The sequence below is a fragment of the Genypterus blacodes genome, unplaced genomic scaffold (assembly GCF_046128005.1).
Source record: "Genypterus blacodes isolate CSIRO-AG114 ecotype Tasmania unplaced genomic scaffold, CSIRO-AGI_Gbla_v1 ptg000214l_1, whole genome shotgun sequence".
Taxonomy (NCBI): domain Eukaryota; kingdom Metazoa; phylum Chordata; class Actinopteri; order Ophidiiformes; family Ophidiidae; genus Genypterus; species Genypterus blacodes.
Genome location: NW_027467013.1, coordinates 365753 through 374224, shown reverse-complemented (window position 1 = coordinate 374224; position 8472 = coordinate 365753).

The window sequence follows — 8472 nt, the reverse complement described above, 5'->3', positions numbered from 1 at the left end:
AGGCTGCTCCCCTCATGGAATCACAGCGACACACGCCCCTCCTCCAAAACACACACATACATACACACACTCGCACACGCACATACACACACAAGCAGGACGTTAAGATTGAGAAAGTTCGTGTCCAGAGTTTGGACGTTTTGCATGTTTCTACGCATACATTTACATTTATTTCACTTTTAGATGCAGCATTTACGCTTTGTGTAAATAGGTGACCTCAACAGCTGCCCTTAGGATTCACTTTCATCTCTTTTATTAATTACTGCTAAGCAAATAGTGTAAGGTGTAATTTGAAGGGCCCCTTGGCTATTTGATAGACAAAACTGGTTGAAAAGGTCTGAGGGGATGGATTGTTTTTATCCAAGCTCTCTCAAACAATAAGTTGTATTTTGTCCCTGTCATCTCTTGAAAGTGTTGTCCAGCTCCTAACCTCTTGATAATAATAGATAATAATAATAATGAGGATGAGGATGGCAAGAATAATCCAAATAACAAAGTATTTGCCAGTTTGTCTGAGTTCAGGTATAACACATTTCCACTTGAGTGTTGTGTTGTGTTATTGCATCATATCAATGAGGCAGGCTGGTGAAAACACTGCAGGTTAAAAATATAACTGAAGAGATGCTGTGCCGTGCTGTGCTGTACTGGCAGTGCTGGTGTGTGTCATCATACCATCATCACCACCATGAGCTTCATGGGATAGAATTAGATAAATCAATCACTAGTTGTTGGCATAACAATGATGACATTACATACAAATAGCATCTATGGAGAATGTGGAGTGTGGAGCATCAATTCCAGATCCACCGAATGGGTTTTTGCACCAGCCTGTGAGTATTATGAGACACTCATAGTGACAAGACCTCAGGACAGAGGTTCTCCAAAGTCTCTGCATGTTATCTTGAGCATGAGGTAGCTGGTATACTTGGCATGTAGCGCCATGGGAACTGACTCTTCCTGTGGGAGCCCTGGGGAAGGGACCTGTGTGATAACATGACATGTGAACTAGGACTGTACAGGCATGATAAGCCTTCATCAGATACCAGAGTCCACCAAACAGACAGAGGAAGTGGCGATAAGAGAGCCGCTGTGTGTTTGATCTGCTTATTTGGTGCTGAGGTTTCCAGAATATGGCTCCTTGCAGATTCACATCGGAACTTCCTTTTATGTCATTTCTCAGCAGGAGAACTGCAGTCTTGCTGTTAGAATGTCATTAGAATTCGGGGGAGGATGCAAGATGAACCAAAAGAGGCTGGTCTGGTGCCATCACATTTCTCTTGTGTATACATTTCTGTATTATGCTAAGATCTACATTAAGAACATGATAGTTTCTGTCTACAATCATCGACAATATTAAATCCCTCAGCCTGTGTATTTTTTATATTCACTGTATATAAATATTCACACTAGAGGTCATACTGCAGGACTTTATGATGGGTCATTCTCTGAAAAGATTCTCTGAAAATGAGCCAATCGACCACTAGATGGCAGTCAATAGCCTACATTGCCTCTCCTTGGGTGCATCACGTGGTGAGTTAGGGGATGATGGGTAACACTAAGGATGGAGTTTTGGGGGATTTTCCCAGGGAACAATTTAGGGGAATAACTAGGTCACACATTAGAAGGAAAACTATAAATGGATCCAACAAAAAGATATCAAACATGTGTAGAGGTAAACCTTAGTCCAGGTGATTTGTCTTTCTTTGTTTAAATTAGAGCCATAGAGACAACATATGGCTATGAGAAGACAGAGGTATGTCATTTATTATATTGTATGTCTTTGTAACAGTGTGTGGGTGTAAATGAGGCTTCATCAAGCACATTATGTCCCTTTGCCAAGAGTCTGTGGCTGTTAAGCGTGGATTTGGTGTATGCATCTTAGTGTCTGGTAAGAATATCCATTTTAACTACAGTTATGTTAGGCCTCCAAAAATGATATAAATATGGCTCCAATAATATGGCTGCAGAGATGCAATTTCTTTCCAGTGGGATGAGAAACAAAATTCGAGAAAGCCATCCTACATGGAAATGCTCAGGGACAGTGTGTAACTGTAGCTGTTGCTGTAGGAGGCTGTAAAAGGAGCCCAGCAGAAAGGAAAGGAAGCACACTATGATTGCTGTAGATGTCTTTTTACAGTTTGATTTCATGTATCAGTAAAGTGCAACTCTATGGCAGCTTAGATGCAAAACTTCTTACCCAGTGAGTCATGCTCGACACTCCGTCATTTCAAGCCGACTCCTCTCCACAGACAGCTTAAGTGTGAGATATGAGAATCTCTACGGTGCCCTGGTGGCTCAGAAATCAAACACAATTCATTTTGTTTTTGAAAACTGACACGCGCAGGCAAAATACAAATCCAATCCTTCTAGTGGAGTGCTATCAGATAGTTGTGTCCTATGATTACTCTGATTACCAGCTATGCATTTGAGAGCACATCTCCTCTATAATGAAGGGGAAAATGCGACTAATGGTGGGAGCAAAATGCAATCTAGATGTCAGACAAGCACTTGATTAACCGCTAACAGAAACAGTTTCTGCGTCAGAGCGAGGCCATGGCATCTCACATTTCCACTCAGGCTGATCCTTCAAACATTACTGGCCACCGTGTATTGATTTTTCTTTCTTCTCAATATCCCTTTGCCGTTAATAGAATTTACACCAGACTATCAGTGTTTCAAGGAGGCCGCCCCCCCCCTCCCTTCGTAACGCTGCCGGGATCTTCTCACCCGCAAAAGAGGGCACACTGTAAGCTTGCCCTCCATTAGCTCCAGTCGTGACTGTCTACCTAAAAGAGAAGACATGGAGATTGATGATTCCGACAAAAATGCAATCTGTGCAAACACTTTGGAAAGTAAAGGGGAACAGCAGAGGTGAGTCTGTATTATTTATTTCCAAATTCCAAAGTGACTTACAACTGTGATATTCCACGACTAAAAACTTCTAATTGAATGAAACACGTGTATATGTATATGTCATAGCTGGTGTGACTCATTTGCTTCTATAATAGTAAAGATTGAGCAATCATCGTGGCATTTTCTCTCAGATCTGTAATAATTTTCCATTTTACCATAATCACATGCAAAAACCAATTAACTTCCTTATCCTCTAGTTAACAAATAGCCTAATCCATAGCATTACAAATGATGCGTGTGCTCTCAGATACTGGCTCATAGGATGGGAGCCCAGCCTGCAGCGACGCAGTGCCTGTGATTCAGGCAGCAGCGTCGGCTTGGTGACCTTAGCAGCTTTCCATGGGCACATTGATTTTTCTCCCACATTACAGATAATTGCTAGATGCTGTGAATCCTATCCTCCCAGGGCAGCAGGGAGGAGCCTCTGCAGCGTGTTGACATGAGAGTGGCTATCTGATTTGAGGGAATATGATAGCCTGGAATCTCATTGACTGCAATTGACCTCTTTGTACTTCCTGTCTACGGTTTGAGTAGATTTTGTAGCTTATCAGGAGAGATTCTTTGTGCCGCTTGGGGTTGTTATTGTTCAACTTTTCTGGCAGTTAACTCTGCTCAGGAATAGATAATAATGAATGATATTCTATAAAGGCAGCTTCTTTAAATGGTGCACTTAAATGTTTCACAGCTTAATGAGAGTTTTGTTCAACTCCTTTAACGGCTTAAGTAATTGTAATTAATGATCTTTTGTGACGGCACAAAACATGATTTACATTTGTAATCAATAGAACATTGCAATGATGGGACGGAATCTGTGTTTTAGAGACAGATCTGTAACCTTTAGTGAAGCCTCTGCTGTAGCTCTGATTGTATTAATATGACTTTTCCTGTTATGCATGGCGCAACTCTCATCACTTTATGCAAATGACTGCATCTTCTGTTTGTTCTGCTCCATAAACCTTCTCATCTTGTTCTTTATTATTATGTGACACACAAATTTAGTTTGATGGACTGTAACTTCAGCATCTATACTCTATTTTCAAGAGTTTTGCATTTAGGAGTTTCTGTACCTTTTTGGGTTTCTTCTTTATTTATTTTGTATGGGGACGTTTTGTTTATCATCCCCTCCAGGGAAGATTATAAATTAATCCGAAACGTGGATCTCTGTATCACAGGCACAGTAATTTGCAAAGAACAAAATGCAGCTTCACTTTGTTGTGAGGAAACAACGGAGGCATCCATCCATGCATGCATGCCGCTCAGTACATTAAGTTCAGCTGAGGCTCAGAACACGCAGAGATTATCAACACCATCTTAAATTATCATGACTGTGACCTCAAGTGAATCTAGCTTGTCAGCGCCGGGCAGCCGTTATTTGCACTGTGAACATCACCTATCCCCGCTCTAAGCTGTGTGGCCTGTGTGTCACAGTAAACAGGCCACTGATGCAGTGCAGTGCGGCCCAGGGGCGAGTGGTAGATCACATGATTGGATGGATTCATGTGCAGTATTTATCTCACAGAGGGATCTGCTTTTATCTGGTTTAACCTCATTCGCCACTCCATTTTGACCATATTGCCATATGCAGCTATAGGAAGATGGAGAGAGACACAGTTTGTGTAGTTTAACACATGGGGGGGAATTACTCACACAGTAGCATAATATTTATAGCTCAGAGAGTTGATGAAAAGCTCATTGTTCCGACTCCACAAGGAAATATGACAGCTGTCTTTATCAAACAGGATGCCGAACTTCCACTGGCACACCACAGACTGCTGTGTATACACGGCATGAGATGTGTTATGCAATCAGCTCCATTTGCTTGTAGAGGAACGCACACATGTCTCAGTCTCATAACTAATGGAGGACTGTGTATGCTATTCATGCACGAAGGAACCTGCATGAAATAATTGAAAGTGAACTATCATGCTGCTGTAATGCTGTAAAGGTTTATGGAATAATGCACAGCAAATCCAATAATCTGGATTTAAGATATCCTATTCATAAAATGACCTTTAATGGCAACGCAAGCTGCATTACTTCACCGCAGATAAATGCGGACAAACAGGAAGAATGAAATGGTATCTGACGCTACTGTGTAACATGTAGGTTAAGATCTAATTGTACGGTTTATATAGGATTGAGGTTCAGCTTTGTTTCAAACGACAGTTGGCAGGCAGACAGTAACACAGTTTGGATTATGGTTTAAAATGAATTTTATGCTCTTATATTAGATAAAACACATGCCAAACGTCTCCTACAGGGATCAGAGTCATAATTCAGATCCGGTGCTTTGGCTGTGTGTAGTGAGTGCTGTTATGAAACAAACTATCAAGCCAAATAACATGTTAGTGGAAAGACTAAATGTGGCATTGCCAATGGAAACAACACAGGTGAAATTGAGCCAAATGGGCTGTGTTTTTTCGTCAGCACCCTGCTCTCCCAGGCATCCTTAAACCAGCACAGCCACCCATTGGAGTCCAGCTGTTCAGCATTGATCCCTCAGTGTTTTCTGACGCACTGGCACGGAATGTGATGTTATTTCATTACTGAGGCAGAAGGGACAAGCTCGCTCTCCTCCCTCAGGGCATCGGCTACTCTCCTGCACAGGGGCACACAGCCTGTGATCAAACTGAACGGGCTTTGTCAGGTTTTGCTCAGTTGCCTATGGAAAGACTGGGACAGGAAGAAAGGATACGTCAAGTAAAAGTGGCTTGAAAAGGCCTGAGTACTGCGTTGAAGCCTTATCGCCAGCATGGATCCGGATGACAATGAACTTGGCGTCTTCACGGTCATTCAGTGAGTAGAGCGTCGTGGAATTCTTTGTTGTACCCTGGTCATTGTATTCATGCAGTCAAACCTGTTCACCTACACTGTCATATCACCGTGAGAGATGGGGGCACTTATGGGTTATGGATGATTATTCTGCTAGAATTTGGACTTTAACCCTTTCAGTCTCAAATTAATAGTTTTTGATGAGAATGACGCATTGACCATTGCGGAGATATAACATCAGTCAGGTGAGGACATGCATGGGGAGATTGTTAATGCCCGGATAAACTGATTTGCAATTGCGTAATCATAGGCCTGTTACTCAGAATACAGCACCATCTATTGCTGCAGATTATTATTTTTGCATGCGGTGCAATCAAATGCACATAAACTGTTTTCATTGCAATATTGCTGCATGCATTTAGTTAGCAGATGGAATAGTTTAGTTGGATATACAGCTAGTTACCATAAGGAGCATTATTCATGTTCCTAACAATACATAAGGATGTTATATACAGTATAATGAGTATGCACTGAACACGTGAGCATATTTAATGGACTGCTCATTAAAGCACTGTATCTCCATTATGTTGTTTTATTCATCAATGTACAGAAAAGGCTGCAGCCTCCGAGCACTACTTTGAACTTTCCCTGCATAATCCCTCCAAAGTGTAGAATAATTCACAAAAGTAGCACCTAACGCCTCATACCAATTAGTCATACCTGCTGAATATTCAGAGCAAAACGGTGTTCAAATGCTTAAAGTCTCTGCTAAAAGCTGTTTAATTCACTGAATAAATCAGTTGCAGAACAGTCATAATTAATGTGCCACTTACAGATTGGGAGTGTTGAGTTGCTGGCGTGGCTCTCAGGCAGATCGCTGTCGCCAAAAACACACGGGCACACCCAAACACTGCACACAGGTGGGACAGCGCAGTGTCAGATAGCAGTTTGAGGATGGTAGGTTGAAGTCCACCGGCACCAATGCTAAATTAGGATAAGAGGATGGTGAATAAAATAACTACAAAGTCCCCCAGGGCTTAATCTTTGATGTTGTGCAGTGTAGTGAGTAGTATAACACTGTCTGAATTGACCGTCTAGGGTTCTGATACTGTAGCTTTTAGCGTAGGGAACACGATCTAGCGGCTGGACTTGCAAAATTTATGTGGCGTTGGGGTGTTAAAGGTTCAAAGTGTAGTGAAATGACTGGAATCAGCTCAGAGGGGAACATCAGGGAGCAGCAGGGCAGCAGCGTTTTATCAGTCAAAGCTCCGGTCATTGTCTTTTCTGTCTGACCCCAATATCCTCTGCCACTCGCGTCAGCCTCTAAGGCTAAATGGGCTAAATGGAGCTGGTCACAATCCTCCAGCAGCCACAGGACACAGACTTTTGCCTTTTGAAAGCTAATTTTCTAATTTGTTTCACTCACTAATTAGTTTTGTTTGTAAAAGGGGGGACGGCTTTAGATTTATCACCAGCTAACTGTTAGAGTGTGAGAACGTCTTTGGTCCTGATGGAATTCTAAAATGATTGCAGCATACTTATGGAGGGAGTTGTTGGAATAGAGTTACACACGAGGGGCCAGTAATATGTAATACTCTTACCTCTACTTCAACCTCAAGTTAATCCATGCAAATCGTAACTCTGCCTGAGTTTTCGTGTGTTTTCTCCCCCCTGTACTAACCCTCAGTGAAACCCCACCCTGGGATCCAAGTATGCAGCAATGGGTTGAACACATTTCAATAGAGAGATTACAATCAGTTTGGCGGCACTGTAGTATAAATTACAATTTCCACAAAATACAGTAAAAGCTGACATTTAATCCATGTTTATGAATGAGAGTAGATGAAAGTGGCCGTTTTCAATTTCACAGTTTAACAAGAGTATTAAGAAGAATTAACATTTTGACTCCTGCTGAGTCTTGAATGTTTTTTTTCGGAAGTGATGTCAGTTTTCTTCTGGCTTTTATACGAATTGCCTTTATTACCGTGGCAAAGGCAAGGCTAATTGGTTCTTAGGGGATTGTGACAAAAAGCGTCTTATCTATACTGCTTGATTTATACAGGGTGATTCTTCCTCCGTGACATATCAGACGTGCTCGTTTCTCATCTGGAGCTATTGGGCTGATAATGTCTGCTGTCTCCAAACATCCAGCGCTCATTCACTAATATCTCCAAATGTGCAAGGACCAGATGATTGAAATTACAACAGGCCCATCCCATCCTAACATTATGACTCTGCAAACTCTACAGAGAATGATATGAAAATTTATGGAGATGTATTTTGCTCTGAAAAACATATCGCAGAGGAAACACGATGCTGGAAGCGTGGCGCTAACATGCAGCTGACTGCTCCACACACAATGAATCACAACAGTCGTCGTCTTCTCCCCTCTGGACTTTAATTAATCACACATCTGCTGCTGTTATTATTCTCTGTGCAACCCAGCAGCCTCAAGTCTTCAACTCAAGCAATACCACAACAGCAAAGTACTCCATAAACAATAAGTATTGAATGTCATCTACTCTACATAAGTAAAAGTAAGTGTACTTAAGTATTCAAAGTAAATGTAGTCACACTCATCCAGACAAGATGTTCTTATTTGATATTTGATACTGATTTCGAAGTTCCGATTGTCTTTTATGGGTCTATACTTGCTGTGCACACTGAATGAAAATAGACCCTTTTAGCTACTGTTTTCTTTAAAGCCCCGTCCTGAAAATGCTCCTCTGCTCTGATTGGCCATTCGAGTCAAGGAATGCGTTGGTCACATGGGGGAACACATTCTCA